Consider the following 19,171-nt stretch of genomic DNA (forward strand, 5'->3'; position numbering starts at 1 on the left):
TAAGTAACAAGACATTTGCCTGCTCAGTGTTTCTCATCCTCTGTGTCACTGCATTATTAGTTTATACACAAGAGTGCTAACAAAAGGTCCGGAATTCATTCTAGGTGTGGAACTTATCTCCCAACTTGGGTAACAAAGAAACGTCTAAGTAAGTGAAGATCAACTCATGCCAGAGTGATAGAATGATGGAAGTGTAAAGAAAGAGATCTGCTCAAGTCAGAAAGCATAACACCTTATTTATGAAACATAGGGGACTTGGTATCATGGCTTGAGCATGTATGACTCCCAGTGGAGCTGGCTTACTTGTCTTTATTGACCGTTTGTTTTCAGATAGCTTCAGCAGATTGAATTCTGAGAAGCATCTTTACTGCTCAAATCAAACCAAATTTTGTAAAACTCTTGCTGATCTTCAGTGCAACAGAACACCTGAAACATACTGAAGCCTATATGGGAATTTTTAGGACTGTAATGTGCTGCAAAGCTGTGAAGTACAAGCCAACACATTTAAAATATTTGCTACATTCTGTAATGCAGTACACAGAAACAATAACAATTTACAAGAGCAGTAATCTTTATCTTTTTCTTCTGCTCCTAGAATTCTATTATTATACAATGCTGATAAATACATATAGTATATCAAGGTGTCAGTGACACACCATTGGTCATTGGCTGAGCAGATTTATTTGTTGAAAGCTTTCAGAAAACACACAGCATCACAGAGAGGGCAAGAACTGCTGTGTCTGCTACCAATTAACCAATAACCCCCACACTATTATTGTTGTAATTGTATCTTTACTTGCACAATTTGCACAAAATTCCCGACCTTTTACCCTTTCGTATTTTTAGCATGTTGTCATACATTTCTAATGTTCCACTGAATGCTTTTCTGAACCACACAGTGTGGAAGGAAGATTTACCACCGTTGTATTTATTACTACTGTCAAATGCTGCTTTGAACACTGCGGTTGGTAATGCTTCACTGTAAAGATGATGGTTGTTTTTAAGGCTTAGGAGATAACCGAGGCATATTACTTGTCAAATGATATTTTTGTCATTACTTGAAACACTGCCTTGTTAATAAACCATGAACCCTTCTTGTCACAAGCGTCTCTAAATGAGACTAAATAGATTGCTTTGTTGGAAAGTCTTATTAAAGCCTAGGAATCATACAACCCCAATTCCAATGAAGTTGGGACGTTGTGTAAAACATAAATAAAAACAGAATACGATGATTTCAAATCCTTTTCAACCTATGTTCAATGTAATACACTACAAATACAAGATATTTACTGTTCAAATGGATAAACTTTTTGCAAAGAAGTTGGGACAGGGGCATGTTTACCACTGTGTTACATCACCTTTCCTTTTAACAACACTCAATAAATGTTTTTGAACTGAGGACACTAATTGTTGAAGCTTTGTAGGTGGAATTCTTTCCCATTCTTGCTTGATGTACAGCTTCAGTTACTCAACAGTCCGGGGTCTCCGTTGTCGTATTTTGCGCTTCAAAATGCGCCACACATTTTCAACGGGAGACAGGTCTGGACTTCAGGCAGGCCAGTCTAGTACCCTAGAACTGATGTGCAAGTTACCCATGCCATGGGCACTAACACACACCCATACCATCAGAGATGCTGCCTTTTGAACTTTGCGCTGATAACAATCCAGACAGTCCTTTTCCTCTTTGGCCCGGAGGACACGACGTCCATGATTTCCAAAAACAATTTGAAAATATGGACTCGTCAGACCACAGGACACTTTTCCACATTGTGTTCACTGACAGTGGTTTTCTGAAGTGTTCCTGAGCCCATGTGGTAATATCCGTTACAGAATGATGTCGGTTTTTAATGCAGTGTCACCTGAGGGATCGAAGGTCACGGGCATTCAATATTGGTTTTCTGCCTTGGTGCTTACTTGCAGAGATTTCTCCAGATTCTCTGAATCTTTTGATGACATTATGGACTGTAGATGATGAAATCCCTAAATTCCTTGAAATTGTACATTGAGAAACGTTGTTCTTAAACCGTTGGACTATTTGCTCACGCAGTGAACAAAGTGGTGAACCTTGCCCATCCTTGCTTGTGAACGACTGAGCCTTTCAGGGATGCTCCCTTCCAGTTAACCTGTTCTCCTGTGGAATGTTCCAAACAGGTGTTTTTTGAGCATTCCTCAACCTTCCCAGTCTTTTGTTGCCCCTGTCCCAACTTCTTTGGAACGTGTTGCAGGCATCAAATTCAAAATTAGTGAATATTTGCAAAAAACACTAAGGTTTATCTGTTTGAACATTAAATATCTTGTCTTTGTAGTGCATTCAATTGAACATAGGTTGAAAAGAATTTGCAAATCATCGTATTCTGTTTTACTGTTTACACAATGTCCCAACTTCAATGGAATTGGGGTTGTATTTTTATCAAGTATGAAAATACCAGACCAAGTCCTCAATGTTCACAGCCACTATGAGTTCTGAAATGATTAAGAGCTTGTCTTGACTAGCCATGACATTTGGTTTAGATGAGTTGAAATCAGTCTTTTCTTACACAAGGTATTAATTATTGTAGGGGCACCCAAGCCTTGGGTGCCAAAGTGCATTTTTTTTGTTTGGCCAAGGAGCAAAAAGTCAAAACTATGCACAAAAAAAAGTACACAAAATGTTGTGATTAAAAACCTTAAGAATGCAATTTTAAAGGAAAATAAGTATTTAATGAGTCATATATACTATAATAATATATAGTATGTTTGCTTATGTTCTTTTTCTCATTGGGGGAAGGGATGGGTTTAGGTGGGCCAAATCAAACCTCCTTATGCATTATCTTTGGGCAGCCCTGATCTATAGCCTTTATCTTGAAGCAAAGCAGGAAATCGGATGTTCTTCAACTTAAATGACTTTGTGGGTTTTTTGTCCAAGTAAATTGGAAAGAATGATGAAAGCAGGAGCATTTGAGTGGTGATGCTGAAATTTGAGTGTCCATTGAGAATAATGGATTGAGATTTCAGTGATCTCTTTTGGTCATCGCTTAAGTTCAGTCAACTAATACCCCCTCTGCAATTACTAAGAATCTAGAAGCACAATAGGTCAGTGGGGTAGTGTTTGGACTCTAGACCTTCCTGTTAACATTGTAATTCTGAATTTCTAATGCTGCCTTTGACACTTCATTCATTCTTGGATTGGTTTATTGAACGTCTGCTAACATTGTAACCATCATTAAATGCTAGAGTGAGTGTTACTGTGCCATGTAGCGATGGTAGTCACACTAAAAGCCTTTTGGAAATACAGCCCAAGATACATCTACTCTGTTTTGAAGACATTAATGACTCCAGTCTGTCTGCCACTTTTGGTCAAAGCAATGCTTTAGACATTACACTTCAGTAGTATGGAGCTAGTAGTGGCTGTATGGCCAAAGATGTATTATTAATTAGATTAACTGTGGTACATTATTCTGAGATATCCTTTCACTTTTTAATAAGTACCATTTTCATCAACCTAAGTAAATCTGAGATATTTTTAAGATGTACAATAGTAAAAACTAAACAATATATACAATCCCATTTCCAAATTTGAGAATCCTATTTCCGATGTTGAGATGTGTAAAATGTAAATACAAAGTGCAGTGATGTACAAATCATTTAAACTCAATATTTCACTGAAAATAGTACAAAGACAACATAGCAAATGTTGAAACTGAGATATTTTAAAAAATATATGCCCATTTCAAATTTGTGCCTTTCCAAAAAAGTTGGCACAGGGCCAACAAAAGGCTGGTAAAGTTGTGTTAAAGATGAGGAGGGGTTCACCACTCTGAAAGACTGTGCGAGCAAAAAGAATAGCGTTTCTCAATGTAAAATAGCACAGACTTTTTATTTTCATCATCTATGGTACATAATAACATTAAAGGATTCAGAGAATCTGGAGAAATCTCTGTATGCACAGAGAGTACGCAGTTCATTGCTGCATCCACAAATGCAAATTAAAACTCTAAAAAACAAAAAAAAAACATAAACAGAATCTGCTGCCTTTTCTGGGCCCAAGTGCATTTAAAATGGACTGAGGAGAAGTAGAAAAGTGTCTTGTGGTCTGACGAATAAACATATGAAATTCATTAGTGCACATGGCATGAATGACTGGCACACTTGTGAAGGCACTATTAATGGCAAACAATATATACATGTTTTGGCAACATATACTGCCATCCAGATGATGTCTTTTTCAGGGAAGGCCCTGCTTATTTCAGCAAACAAGAATGGGAATATTTCACTTTCAAAACTACAGCAACTGTTCTCCTCAGGTACCAAACACAGAGTTTTGATAAAAGAAGAAGAGTGGTAAACCTGCCCATGTCCCAACTTTTTTGAAATATGTTGTTGGCATCAAGTTCAAAATGGGCAATTTTCCAATAACAATAAAATCTCAACATTTGATATGTTGTCTTTTGTAGTATTTTCCTTTAAAAATATGGTTTACATGATTTGTATGTCATTGCATTCTATTTTTATTTACATTCTGCACAGCATCCCACCTTTTTTTGGAAATGGGGTTGTAGTTAAACTTATGCCAGTATTGCTTTCTGGCATAAATCACATCTGAATTTCTACAAAATTGTTTTTTCACTTGGCAGCTTTTCCATTCCACTTGTACAAATGCTTTAATGTAACTGGTATACCCTTTAAGGTGGAACAAGAAGAGGAGGCACTTTAACTCTGTCTAATTTCTCATGTTATGTTTCCTACTTGTGTCCGATATGCTTCCAATCGTCAGACACTCTTGGAATTTGGGAAATATCACAATCATTCATGGTATCAGAATTAGCTGATACAGAATGCGTTGTTTGGCTCCTCAGCCAGGCCTCACCGTTCTGGCCTCTGTCTTAGCTAAGGCTAACCCCAAAAGACCAGTTTTACAGCAAGTGGGAGGTGATCAAGAAACTGCTGCATTTTCACTTTCATTTGAAAAAAGACTGAAACCTTCCTGGCCTAGCCAACAAGCTTAACAGGCTGGCATTAACATAGTTTGCACTGTTTGTATGTTATGCTGGTTAAAAGGATTCTGATGAAACCCCAACCCAAGGAAGAGTTTGGACCAATATACTACTACTATGTGGAACAATACTATGTTACAGGAGACTTTTTTGTGATCCATTGCGGTCTCAGTCTGCTAGTCAAAGTAAACTTCAGAGTATACGATATATGTCCTTCAGAGTATACAATAAACAGTGCACAGCTGATCGAGATTGTGTTTCTCCAATTCCAATAATATACATAAATTTAACATAAAAGGCAACTGCACATAGACATAATAGACAACATTGGCAGACATAAAACATACAAATACTGCATGTTGTATAGAAAAAATATTGCACATTGTTCTCTGATAGTATTATTGTATCTATTTATTACATTTGGGTAAAGAGGGCCTTATTGAACACCGTCGTCCATGAGTGCTGCACAACAAGTAAGAGATATAGGAGGTAGGAATAGGTGTCCCTCTTAAATTAATCAAAAATTGTGTATGGTTTTGCAAAGCGAACATATTGAGCAGTTAAAACAAACCTTAAGAGCACACAGTAGCTCTGCGCTCCAGACTGTGGTGGATCTTTGAGTTGTTTGTATTATTTTTACTCTCCAGCGTTCCTTACACCAAAAACTAGCGCTGGGTGGTATTTTTCCCCCCTCATGCAATGAAAGCTATCCACACTATCCCTCCCAGTCATTCTATAAACCAGTTTGGTGGAGTCCAGATGGTCTGTGGTAGTTTCAATCTAGCCCAAATCCAGTGTGCCTCCTTCAACCGCAGTGCCACTGTTCTGAAGCTAGATTTCCACAAGCTCACTACATACAGCCTCTCCCGGTTTGCTGAGCACATCTTAAAATGTTCTTGCTGCAGAGCTCTGCTTAATAACAATCCTACCACCTTACAAGACTCTTGGAATGCAAGATCAACAGGAGAACTCAGCAGGAAGCCTTTGAAAACCACCGAAAAAACCTCCATATAAAAACTTCTATACTGCTAGGAAGAAAAGGCAGACTGTGTTTTCACATTTTCACAATGGTGGAAAAAGGCTATAAACATATTCTGCTACTTACATGTGATGGCAGATGGAAAGGGATACTGTGTTGGTATGTGGCTGTGGTGAAACAGTTTTGAAATTTGAAGAGTAAGAATTTTAATGAGGAATTTCACCTTTGACACATTGACGATTTTCACAACATATCAACTTCTAAAGTGCAATGCCATAAGGGTTAATTGATTCATTCTTATTCTTTTGGATCAATTAGTTAGTGAAACTGCTCTGTTGGAAGAACTAAACATAGCTAGGAGAGGTTTATGTTCTCATGATAAACTTAAAGTTTAAGGTTAAATTAAGGCTTAAAGTTTAAAGATTCCAAGACATTAAATACTGTAAAGTTGAGCCTCATTTCATCCCGCTGAGCTCCAAAGACATTTGAATGTGAATACCCTGTTTCAGTCTTGAAGAATCAGATATTTGACTGTACTCATACAACACAGACTTCATGCTACGTCTGACAGGACAGGCAAAATAGAATGTCTTAGTAGAGATTGCTGATTTCTTCATGTCTTATTTCTCCACAGGAACCTGAAAAAATAACCTTGTGGGCATTATTATTTACTTTTGGTTTCTTGGCATTTATACTGTCTTTTTTGGTTTTTGTCTTAGCCTAAAAAGGGTAAACACAAGTTAATACATTCTTCCATTTCAGATTTTCCAAAATATAATGAATGGAGAGAGATGGGGAGGGTGGGAGACCATTTTTTGATTGTGTTGCAACTAGGTGGCAGTGTTTCAACAGAATGCTTCTTGAAAACAACAAGGGTTGGGCTGGGAATGCGTTCATTGTTCTGTAACCTCTTCACCTCTGAGCTGATGTCTAGTGGAAGTAAATCTCAGGGTCTGTGTTTGCTGACGCCCTTATTCAGTATATATATAAAAAAAACACTTTTTTGCTGTTTCCATGGGAGTCATAGCAACAGATGTTAAGGTAACGTTACTCAGCAGCATTCCAGGTTACTCCTTGAATCCGTCACGCATGAATCTGTGTAATCTCAGTCAGAAATAAGGAAGCTTCTTAATGTTTTATAGGTTCTTATATAATCATTAATTTATTTTGGACTAATTGCCAATCGTCCATTTGCCTAATTTTCTTTTTTTAAGCATCTTTAACCTCAAACGATCATTTGAACCCTAAGCTTAGCCTCACTTCAAAACCTAACCCTAACCTTTACCCCTGGTTTTAGGCCTGTACCTAAAACTGCTGAGCTGGACGTATGTAGATAATCTAGAGACTACTATACAAATAAAATGGAATTGCTTGACAATGTACAATTGCAAAAGCTATGAAACATCAATAAGCCCAGAAGTTGTAATGGTTAATTTGAGCTATAAGCAAACAGCATGTTATCATACTGTACTTTATGTCATTATAAGAACCATGTAGAGATATAGTGGGTGGATTATGTGGGGTTTGAAATGATTAAATAGTGTTAGACAAATTAATGTGTTTGTTTTTTTTATTGAACAATTTGGGGAGACAACTAACCAAATGCAAAATTCTCACAAGTCTCACCTCCTTTTGTTAGTTTTGGTACATAAACCCTTCAGCTCAGGGCACCTGCAAGCATCTTTAGCACTTGTACTCTTCTTCTTCTTCTTTCGGCTGCTCCCTTTAGGGGTCGCCACAGTGGATCATCTGCCTCCATCTTGCCCTGTCCACTGCCTCCTCTACTTTTACACCAACCATCTCCATGTCCACCTTCACTACATCCATAAACCTTCTCTGAGGTCTACCTGTTCTCCTTCTACCCGGCAGCTCCATCTCCAACATTCTTTGACCAATATATCCACTATTCCTCCTCAACACATGTCCAAACCATCTCAACCTGGCCTCTCTGGTTTTATCTCCAAACTGCTCCACCTTCACCGTCCCTCTGATTTGCTCATTTCTAATCTTGTCCATCCTTGTCACTCCCAACGAAAATCTCAGCATCTTCATCTCCGCCACCTCCAGCTCAGCCTCCTGTCTTTTAGACAGAGCCACAGTCTCCAAACCATACATCATAGCAGGACGCACTACTGTCTTGTAAACGTTCCCTTTCACTCTTGCTGCTATCCTTCTGTCACACATCATCCCTGACACCCGTCTCCACCCACTCCATCCTGCCTGCACCCTCTTTCTCACCTCTTTTCTACACTGTCCATTGCTCTGGATGGTTGACCCAAGATATTTGAAGTCATCCACCTTTACGACCTCTACTCCTTGCATCTTCACCTTTCCACCTGCCTCCCTCTCATTCACACACATGTATTCCGTCTTGTCTCTACTGACCTCTCCTCTGCAGTGCAAACCTCCACCTCTCCAGATTCTCTTCCACCTGCTCTCTACTCTCACCACAGATTACAATGTCATCTGCAAACATCATGGTCCATGGAGCCTCCTGCCTGACCTCATCTGTCAACCTTTCCATCACCATTGCAAACAAGCAGGGGCTCAAAGCTGATCCCTGATGTAACCCTACCTTCACCTTGAAACCATTTGTCACTCCAACTGCACACCTCATCACTGTCTCACTATCCTCATACATGCCCTGCACCACCCTAACATACTTTTCAGCTACACCTGACTTCCTCATACAGTACCACAGTTCCTGTCTTGGCACCCTATCATATGCCTTCTCTAGATCCACAAAGACACAATGTAGCTCCTCCTGACCTTCTCTGTACTTCTCTACCAACACTCTCAACGCAAAAATTGCATCTGTGGTACTCTTTCTGGGCATGAAACCAAACTGCTGCTCACTGATCTGAACCTCTCGCCTTAGCCTTGCTTCAACAACTCTTTCACATACCTTCATGGTGTGGCTCATCAACTTTATACCTCTGTAGTTATTGCAGCTCTGCACATCACCCTTGTTCTTAAAAATGGGGACCAGTACACTGCTTCTCCACTCATCAGGCATCCTCTCACTCTCCAGGATTTTGTTAAACAACCTGGTTAAAAAGTCCACTGCCTTCTCTCCTAAACATCTCCATACCTCCACAGGTATGTCATCTGGACCAACTGCCTTTCCATTCTTCATCCTTTTTAAAGCTACCCTCACTTCCACCTTACTAATTCTCTGCACTTCCTGATCCACTATCTCTCCCCCCATTGTCCTCTCTCTCTCGTTTTCCTCATTCATTAGTTCTTCAAAGTACTCCTTCCATCTACTCAACACTCTCTGTTCACTCACTAGTACATTTCCCTCTCTATCCTTTATCAGCCTAACCTGCTGTATATCCTTTCCAGCTCTATCTCTCTGTTTAGCCAAATGATACAAGTCCTTTACTCCTTCTTTACTGTCCAGCCTCTCATACAGCTCATCATAGGCCTGAGCCTTTGCCTTTGCCACCATTCTTTTCGTTATGCGACTAGCCTCACAGTACTCCTGCCTACTTCCTTCATCTCTCTGGTTATCCCACTTTTTCTTAGCTGCCTTCTTCTTCTGAATACTCTCCTGGACTTCCCCATTCCACCATCAACTTTCCTTGTCTTCTTTTCTCTGACCAGACGAAACACCCAACACATTTTTGCCAGTTTCTCTCACCACCTTAGCTGTAGTTTCCCAGTCCTCAGGTAGCTCCTCACTGCCCCCAAGGGCCTGTTGCAATTTTTCCCTGAACTGCCTGCAACCATCCTCCTCCTTCAGCTTCCACCATCTAATATTTGGCTCTGTCTTCACTCTCTTCCTCTTCTTTGTTTCTAATCTCATTCTACAGACAACCACCTTATGCTGCCTTGCTACACTTTCCCCTGGTACCACTTTACAATCTCCAATCTCCTTTAGTTGGCATCTCCTGCTAAGGATATAATCCACCTGTGTGCACCTCCCTCCACTCTTGTATGTCACCCTGTGTTCTTCCCTCTTCTGAAAATACGTGTTCACCACAGCCATTTCCATTCTCTTGGCAAAATCTACAACCATCTGACCTTCCGCATTTCTGTCTTTCGCACCATATATACCCAGCACCTCTTCATCCCCTCTGTTCCCTTCACCAACATGTCTGCACCAATCACTAATCTCTCCTCTCTAGGGACACCATCTACCACTTCATCCATCTTACTCCAAAATTCCTCTTTCTCCTCTAACTGACAACCAACCTGTGGTGCATATGAACTGAACACATTCAAAATTACACCATCAACCTCCAACTTCAGGCTCATGATCTTGTCTGACACTCTCTTTACATCCAGAGCACTTTTCACAAGCTGTTCCTTTAGGATTATCCCTACTCCATTTCTCTTCCTCTCTACACCATGATAGAACAGTTTCAATCCTGTCTTCGACCTACAGTAGTCCAATTTCCACCAGCACCCTGCTGGTCAACAGCACCGGAAGCGGTCATTGTTAACCCGGGCCTCGACTGATCCGGTATGGCAATCATATTTGTGATCCGCATGATAGTTTTACGCCGGATGCCCTTCCTGACGCAACCCTCACCATTTATCCGGGCTTGGGACTGACACCAGAAGTACACAAAGTACACCCCTAATGGCTGGTTTCTTTAGCACTTGTACTAACAGACTAAAAACTTATGCAGCACAAAGGAAAAATGTAGAAGCACACAAAGGTGTATCTCTATATAAATGATTCATTATTCAGAAATAAACTGGATTTATGGATGTTCAGTGCAGACTTAAATGTTAGAAACTGGCAATATGAATATAGGCCAGTTTGAAGCAAAAATATTCTAGATATCATGTTTACATGAATCAAATTAGATTTTCATGTGTAATGAGGAGGTTTGAGTGAAAGCAGCTGTCCCCTCAGATGAGCTAGTGATGTCTCATATATGGAATTTAAAACTTTAATCAAACAATACAAATTATAAGCATGAATGCATAAATGTATCCATACACAAAATGTTTTAATCACAAATGTGAGCACTGAACAGTCCTGTTTATTCAGAAGTTATGAAGCTGATTGTCAGAGGATAAATTATGATAAGCTAAAAGGTAAGTTGACTGATTTTAACATTGTTATATGACATTGTTTATCAACGGAGATCACTTTAAAATCAGTATTAGCAGGTATAGTAACTTAGATATAGTTTAGCATACCTTAGCATGAGTCAGCATACATCTGACTGTAGTTTTGACATTGAACTGTGAGTGTGGTTTTAACCCATAGTTAAATCACCACCATTTTCATTGCAGGTTTATTATAAGGAGTATTGTCAACGCCTTTCCTTTACATGACAGTGGAAGTAGCGCTCTGAGACAGTCCTTATTTTGCAGTCAATTGCATTATGTGGCAGAAATTTGTCATAGAGATTTTCTTAACTGCTCTACCAATATCAGGAACTACATTTTCTTTGGTTATTTAGAACTGTGCTGAAGAACCAGCATGACTCCCAAGTTTGATGTCGTTCACATTCCAGAACGTCTTTATAATTAACAGCACAGAAAGAGGATGGCTTTGATTAGACAAAGGAATAACTGTGTATGAGAGGGTACTTAAACCTGGCATCAACCATGTAATTCTGTTCTGAGGTCAGTCATGGGTCAGTGAAACCAATCAGCGGGCACTTAAGTTTTGCCCATCTGACACCAATCATCAGCAAAGTTATCTTTAACTACAGCCAATTGAAAAGTTTTCTTTGTTCCTTTTTGCATTGTCGTTTTCTGGCCAACACGTTGTTTATTTGTTTAATGGGTGTTTGATGATTGTGAGTGCTGAGAGATCCTGCTTTGAAAGCATGTTATGTCAGTAGAAACGATCCATTTCAGCCACATGAAAGAAGGAATATCATTCATGGTCCCATTATCAGCCCTCTGTTTGAACTTTGTTCTAAATTTAATTCATAAAGACAGTGTGATATAAATCATCATCTTTGGATGGTTTTGTCCTAATGCTGTAATGTTACACTTCTGAGAAAATTAATACTTGATACTGATTCCTAAACCTATGTCTAAACCTAAAGTAATATTTTGCATGATTATAGGGTTCTTTGCATCATGAAAGGATTCTTCAGATTGATGGAAAATGTGCGTAATTGTGCTACAGATGGTTCTATATAGAACCTTTTTGAGGGTTCTATATAGCACCCAAAACGATTCTTCTATTGTTATAAGCTTGACATCATAATAATAGAAGAATCCTTGCACTTTTCAAAAAATGTCCATCTACAGCATATTCTCAAGCAATCTGAATAACCCTTTCATGATGCAAAGAACCCTGTATTCATGCAATAGATTCTTTGAGTGCTCATGCTTCTATCTAGAACCATTTTCTTTACTAAAGAACCCTTGAAGAATTGCCTTTTTTTAAGAGTGTAGCCATAAATCAGACAGTGCTCTAGACTGCACCAAGCTAGTGAAAATTGCACAATATAAATTTTCTCTCCAGTTTTTTTTTTAACAGTCAACCTCCTGCTCACACTAGACATGGTGCAGGATCCTGCTGTTTTCGCATAATGTGAGATGTGGCAACTGTGAACAATGCTGGGCTTGTTGTTCCTTCAATCTGGCCTGTTTTTCTGCCTCAGACTGGCAGACTCTTACTCTCCCACAGTGGGAATCTAGATGGAATGGTGCTGGATACCTAAGCCATGAAGAGTGACGTTCCAAAGGGCTAAAACCCAGTGTGCCATGCACAATGGAATCGTTGATACCTGAGGTCAGATGCAGCAGCGAATGAGTCTATTTCCTCAGGAGAGCAGCAGGCCGTGAGTAAGGAAATGGCTGTCTACACAGGGTTCAGGTGTAAGCCTTCTTGTTATCTGCCACTGGGATCGCTTTATTTTCCCTTTGGAAAACTATAGTAGGGTCTACATAACAGAACCTGTTATTTCATCAGGATGGTTTCCATGAGTATCCCATGTGGTTGATCTTGATCGTGCAGGTCGAGAGGCCCAAACTGAAGCATACGGAAGCTTAGGGTACATCATGTGCAGAGCGACTGAGCTGCAGGATTAACTCATCACTCCTTACAGGAAATAAAGGAATGCGGTGGGCAAAACCACAGGCTTCTGGTGCCCAGAAGCTGCGATTGGGGAGCGTCTCAAGCCTTCGTTCTCAATATGGAACTTCAGCCTGAAGTATGTGACCAAAAGCAGCGTGCAGAAAAGATCATTCCAGACCAGATATTTATGAGCCACATCTTTCTTGGGGTAAGAACATGGAGATCCTCGAAGTCACATAGATACTGCCTAATTGTGTTAAGCTCCATAGACAAATCCTTTAGGGCTTCCTTCTTCCCTGAAATGTCAAACAGAAGACTTAACTTTCCTCTCCCTGCTCACTGGTAATATATCTAGCACATTAGACTGTCACTCTAATCCTATGAATCAAGCTAAAGGAGATACTCTTTTTCATACATATGACAGCAATGATAATTATCCCTTCTGTTTTATGAGATACATAACTCAGGCTTTGAAAACTGTCAACCACGTACTTAATTCTCAAAACAAGGAACATGGGGTTTTCTTTCTTGTCCTCGTCTCCTTGAAAAAAATAGGATACATGCAAAGGCTGAGTGATATAGATCAAATACCACCATATCATGTGCATGTAATTATGATATGCTCTGCAATATATTAAAACTGTATCACTGTAAACGGTGATATGGTACGAAGGGGAATTTCATAATTTTTTCAGAATTTCAGCATAGTGCAATCATGAGATGTTAAAGTGATTGTCATGAAGAGTGGTTCGATGTGAAAGGCTGCATAGAGAAACTTGACAATTCCTTAACAGTGATGATGACAGGAACCAGGGGTTCCTATCTAAATGCAAATCTAGCTATTTGATTGGGTATCTAAAATGATTCTTCATCATTTGAGCACAGCTGCCCTTTACAATTTTATAAGGAATGGACCAATAGAAATGCTCCAAAATGCTTGGAAGAAAATCTCTCTCCACTTAGATATTAGGCAAGCAAACAAAAATATAATGACTTTTGCAAAGGCCACATTTAATATTTTTTCCCCCAATACATTAAATTCAGTAAATAGTCCTCATTATGCATTATAATGTGCAGATCTCTGTAGACCATGTGTGAACTTAATTTCACAATCAACAGAACATGTAACTTTACCAGGGCACAAAAAACATCTAATTTGACCTGGACACAACTTTTGCATACATGTTTTGGGAGTCTTTGGGTATTATTTTGGTTTACAATGCCCTGTATGTACCCCCCTTCACCCTGAATAGATTTTAAAGGTACCTTTTAAGTCAAAAATTTCTCTCAAAATCATAAAACTCAGGGTCTGTTTGAGGGCTTACTACACCTGTGGGCACAATCCCACCCCGACCTCCTACAATAAGACAATAGACAGTAATAAGGTAACACTAAACAATAGTTTGTGTTTATTTACTTTCTGCAATGCAATCTTTTTTGTTTTGAAAATAAATTCATTTGTGTCTACACTGTAAAGTTTTGTGCAGTTTTGTGTGTTTTTTTTTCTTTTTCTTTTAACAAAAACCAAGTAGTAATGAAAGAACAGACTTTTGCTTTACTTAAATGTTTGCGTTCAAAAAGATGTTCTGTATCTAAAAGTAAGATGAGACAGACGGCAGCATGAAGCTATAAAATGTTGGCATGGTGACAGCAACACTGGCAAACATGGGTGATTATCAGAGGAGAGCTTTAGCAGCGTATGGTTTGGAAGTGAACAGTAAGACATTTGGCTTCCACGGATTCCAAAAAAAAAAAGTCAATATCCAATTTATTTCACTGCTGCGATCATGGCAAAAGTTGGGAAAACTCTTGGCTGAGTCAATAATAAAGGTCCTGAGAATAGATTGCATTTCTTAATTTATGTGTATATATATATATGATTTGAGCCATCTTTGGTTTTCTGGCGTGAGGTCCTTGGACACTGTGCCCTCTGATCCAGGCAGTTTTCTATCCTTAGTAAAACAGTGTCTCAGACATCAGTCAATGTGTTTGTAGAGGCAAAAAAAAATACTATCACTACCTCTGTAAAAAAACATCACCTCACATCAACTCACATCAAATTATTTACTTTTTAGTAGATTTCATTATATATCATAGCAATGTAACTGTAGAGAAAGTGTGAAAAATTCTCTTTTTTGGGGCTTTTTTTCCAGTTTCATCCTCAATTTAGTCATATCCAGCTCCACCCACTGGTTAGCATTCTCTCATCACACCATCACACACATCACCACCAGCTCTAGAGGGGCGAAGGCAATCATAAGCTTCCCCTAAATCATGTAAAGCAAACCACCACATCTTGTTAAACTGTCGCTTACACAACATCATTGGAAAGCTGAACGCACTTGCAGGAGAATATTAAGCGCCAGTTCTGTTACATCAGCTAACAGACGCCTGCACTGGCTAGCATCACGCTGAGTGATGGGAGAGAGGGAGGTCAATTGTGTTCTCTTGGTCTCCCTGCCTCAGATGTCTGTAGCACCAGGGATTGAACTAGCGATCTCCTTATGAAAGGTTGTTTACATTTGCTGGAAGACAGGAAATCCTTGATCCATCACAACACCCCCAGAAACTCATCTGGGACAAGATTTGGTGAGATAACTTATTTATTGATGATGTTGTGCAGCCCTGGCAGCACCTGCCCACCATCAATGTGCTATTGATAAGGAGTTATTACTTTCACTATTAATTTCTCTGTGGATCTGTGATTTTTTTTCTTCATATTGCAGGATTCCTAGAGCCCAATAGCTCCCTTGTCTCCCCATGACTTCCACAGATCAGCAGTACAAAGGTCCCTTTATGAGGAGTCTTCTAAAGCTCTGCGGGAATGAGAAGCATGAGTTTCAGATGTACCTGCATCCCCCTGTTTCACTCCTCATGCCAGCAAGGAATCTATTTCAAAAATGTCCTATAACACATGTGCTTTCTTCATTACTGCATACCCAAATATGACCAAATGGTGGCCTTTACTCACGTCATTTTTGGCTATATTTAGCCTGGGGCATTTTTCACATTATGTACCTTCCATTCTTAGCCAATCTGATTTATGTCAAGTTCTATTTAGATTTTTCAAGATAACACATAGCTTTGTCATTCTACTGAGGTTTTCTTTTTTGGTACAGATGAAATGTGTCTTCCTATGAAATATGAACAAATCCCCCTGAATATATAGTTAATGGCAGAGCTTTCAACAATTCAAATAATTCAGAAGGATTGGCCATTTTATTTTACTAATTATTGATTCAGACTGATCTTCAACACTTAGGTTGGTGAAGATGTAGCGGCTGGATGGACCACATTTAAATACAAAAGTAAAATTATCAAATCATTTCAAGAGCCGTTTAGAACATAATGTGAAATATAGAATTGAGCGAGAGTGGAGCACAAACTATCATGGGGTGAAATGTACCATGGATCATTTAAGTAGTTAAACATGTTTGAGTAAAACATGTTTCTACTTACTTTCTCATATTCCCACAGCAACATTATCTGCCAATTTTGTTGCCAATCAGACAGTTATTTCTCAAGATTCACCCTTTTTTTTCATTATGAATGTTTTGAGTTGAGTGTCATGGAAACTATTCATTTAATCACCATCTTATTTTAAAGAACATAAATAACTTACAGCGACAGCTAGCCTAGGCCAAAATGCAGCCAACCCATGGGAGGGTTAGTAAACGAAGCTGCCTAATGAAAACAATGAAACAATTAATATACTTCAAGATAAATTCAAAACAGTTTTTAGACATTTTAACATGCATAAAAGAGCTACTTTATGGATAAGTTTGACACACCTCTTTTTGCTAAATGTTTATTTTGATGCAGGTATTTTTATTTATTTAGTTTGGAAAGCATCTTTGGTTCAATCAAGAAAGAACTGTATTAAAATAATTGTGTTTTTCATTTTCTGTATGTTTAGCATTTTAGCAATGTTTAGGTGCTAGGAGCCAACTTTGTTTTCTTTGTAAAATGATTAAATCAAAAACCAAATGTCTTATTTTGCTTTCTTCTAACATGTATACTGACATTTAAAAAAACAGCTTGTTGGCAAAATAGGCAGTAGATGAAAACTTGCAGTATAGATACGTGGCTGAAAAGGCAGAGATCTGACAGAAAAATAAACGTGAAAGGGGGCTGGTGAATGATCTAATTTTAGGAGTCCGTGTTCTTTCCTAAGCCTTGCTGGTTGGACATGATACAGACTAATTGATGGTGTGGTCAGGCTTGTGTGCTGCATTGCTAATAAAATCTGTCAGACCTCCTTTGTATGTTTGTGTGTGTGTGCATGTGCACGCAGAACTTGTTAGTGTGGCCTTATAAATCCATAAAATCTGACCAACAATTTATTGAGTGGCTGTACTTTATGTATAAATGGTTTTTTGTGGGTTGTAGTTCGGGCCTCAAGAAGGCAGAGCAAATATAAAGCTGAATGGCAGTTCTGGCTGGAAAAAAATGTAAGACAAATTTCCATTTGATGTAAGTGTAACAGACAGTAAAACATTCCTACTCTGATTCCAAAGATTATAAGCAGTATTAGGAGAATGCCTGTAGAATGGGCTTAAGCAGGGTTCTTCACTTCCAGTGTTCTATCCATTGAGTGGTCCTATATGTGCATATCATTAGCATAATATAACATAATATAATTTTTTTCATCACTTCTTGATCTCTGATGAGATTATTTAGGCAAACAGAATTCCTGCCTATGGACCCTTTTTTCCTTTATCCCCATGGGTTGCAAGTTAGGTCAAAGCATATTTCTGGAGTATCTGGGGGTCCCTGGGGACCAGTTTGAGAATCACTGACATAGGCCATTATATTATCTGATCAATACTCTTAACGCGTGGGAGCGATGATGAGGCAGACGCATGCGCTGAGAAAAGCGAGGTTTATTAAGGGCAAATCCAGAACCAGGGTCAAAACAGTCCAGGGTCAGAGAGCCAACACAGATAGAAGGAGGAACAGACCTAACGAAAATGAACACAGGAAAAACAAACAACGGAGGCCAGAAGAACAAACATCAAACAATCCAATACAAAGATCAAACAATATACTACAAACACTTCAAACATCAAGCACATCAAGCACATCACACAATTCAAACAAAGACCAGTGAGAGACTAGGGAAAACACAGGGCTTAAAGGCAGAGAAACAATGAGGATTAACAATACACAGGTGGACAACACAGGTGAAAATAATCAAGGGTGGAGTTTGAAAACAAGGGGGCAGGACCAGGAAGATCTCAATGAAAACAAAAGCACATGGACAGGACTGGAAGGTAAACACAAGCACACGGACAGGACTGGGAGGGGGCAATCGTGACAGATACATTTAATGCTGAAATTTTGTGATGCTGTCATTTAGGATATCAAAATATACTTCCAATAGTTTAATAGCCGAAACTGCCTATAACTAGGTGCAAGAGTATGACATTTAAACAAGGTAGGACCATTAGTCAGAATGCTGCTTATGGAGGTCCAGCACAATTTGGTGATTTCCCTACTCAAAAACAACTGGTTCAACTCATGTTTTAGGCAAGTTTCAGGCATGTGAACAGACCCTTTGCCCTCAGACTGTACAAGTGCCCTCATGGTCAGTGTGTTTAATAATTATGCTTCATGTGGTCATTATTTAAGATCTGTGTGGACTCAGCTCTGCATTGTGTCAGGAACAGAGTTCATGGGTCAGCTTGAGTTCTGTGAGATTTGTTGTTCTTGGATGCTCCCTCTTGTATATTGCCAAGCACATGTGGACATTTCACCTCGGTAATGTTCATCTGCTATGAATGCATGCATCTCCACAACTGATAATGTACTAAAGACAATGTCACATTGCATAATGCAGGAAATGTATACAACAACCAAAGAAATAGCAGGCAGGGATGAAAATAACACAGATTGATATCAGGCCCTAAGTTGCAACTCCAGTATTTGTAGCAATTTGATATAATAGTGGATAATTTTATGACCTTCTATGCTGTCAAATTGATTTAATTTGTCTTCTTAAGGAATGAAGCTACAACCCTCAAAAACTGTTCGTACATAACAAACAGACATCAATAACTTGTTGACCCTCTACAACTGGAACTGAAGAAACCTGAGCTTGAGCTTTGTTTCAGCCTAGGGGACCCAGCTATTCAAGTCGGGTCTGGTTGGTTCGGACATAATTTTCCAAATATTTTGGGCTCAGGATGGGTGCAGATGTAGCTTTAGTTATTGCTGCCT

General features: G+C 39.1%; 1 protein-coding gene and 1 long non-coding RNA gene across 3 annotated transcripts in view; one reads left to right on the forward strand and one right to left on the reverse strand.

Moving 5' to 3' along the window:
- Positions 1 to 19,171, reverse strand: part of LOC108430661 (KATNB1-like protein 1) — a 71,254-nt gene that overhangs the window by 30,984 nt on the left and 21,099 nt on the right. The gene's annotated exons all lie outside the window — the stretch shown is intronic.
- Positions 12,444 to 17,211, forward strand: LOC119264149. The gene is made up of 2 exons (XR_005130805.1): positions 12,444 to 13,160; positions 15,679 to 17,211. It is a non-coding gene; the product is annotated as an uncharacterized LOC119264149 (long non-coding RNA).

Source organism: Pygocentrus nattereri, chromosome 10 (genome assembly GCF_015220715.1).
Source record: "Pygocentrus nattereri isolate fPygNat1 chromosome 10, fPygNat1.pri, whole genome shotgun sequence".
Taxonomy (NCBI): domain Eukaryota; kingdom Metazoa; phylum Chordata; class Actinopteri; order Characiformes; family Serrasalmidae; genus Pygocentrus; species Pygocentrus nattereri.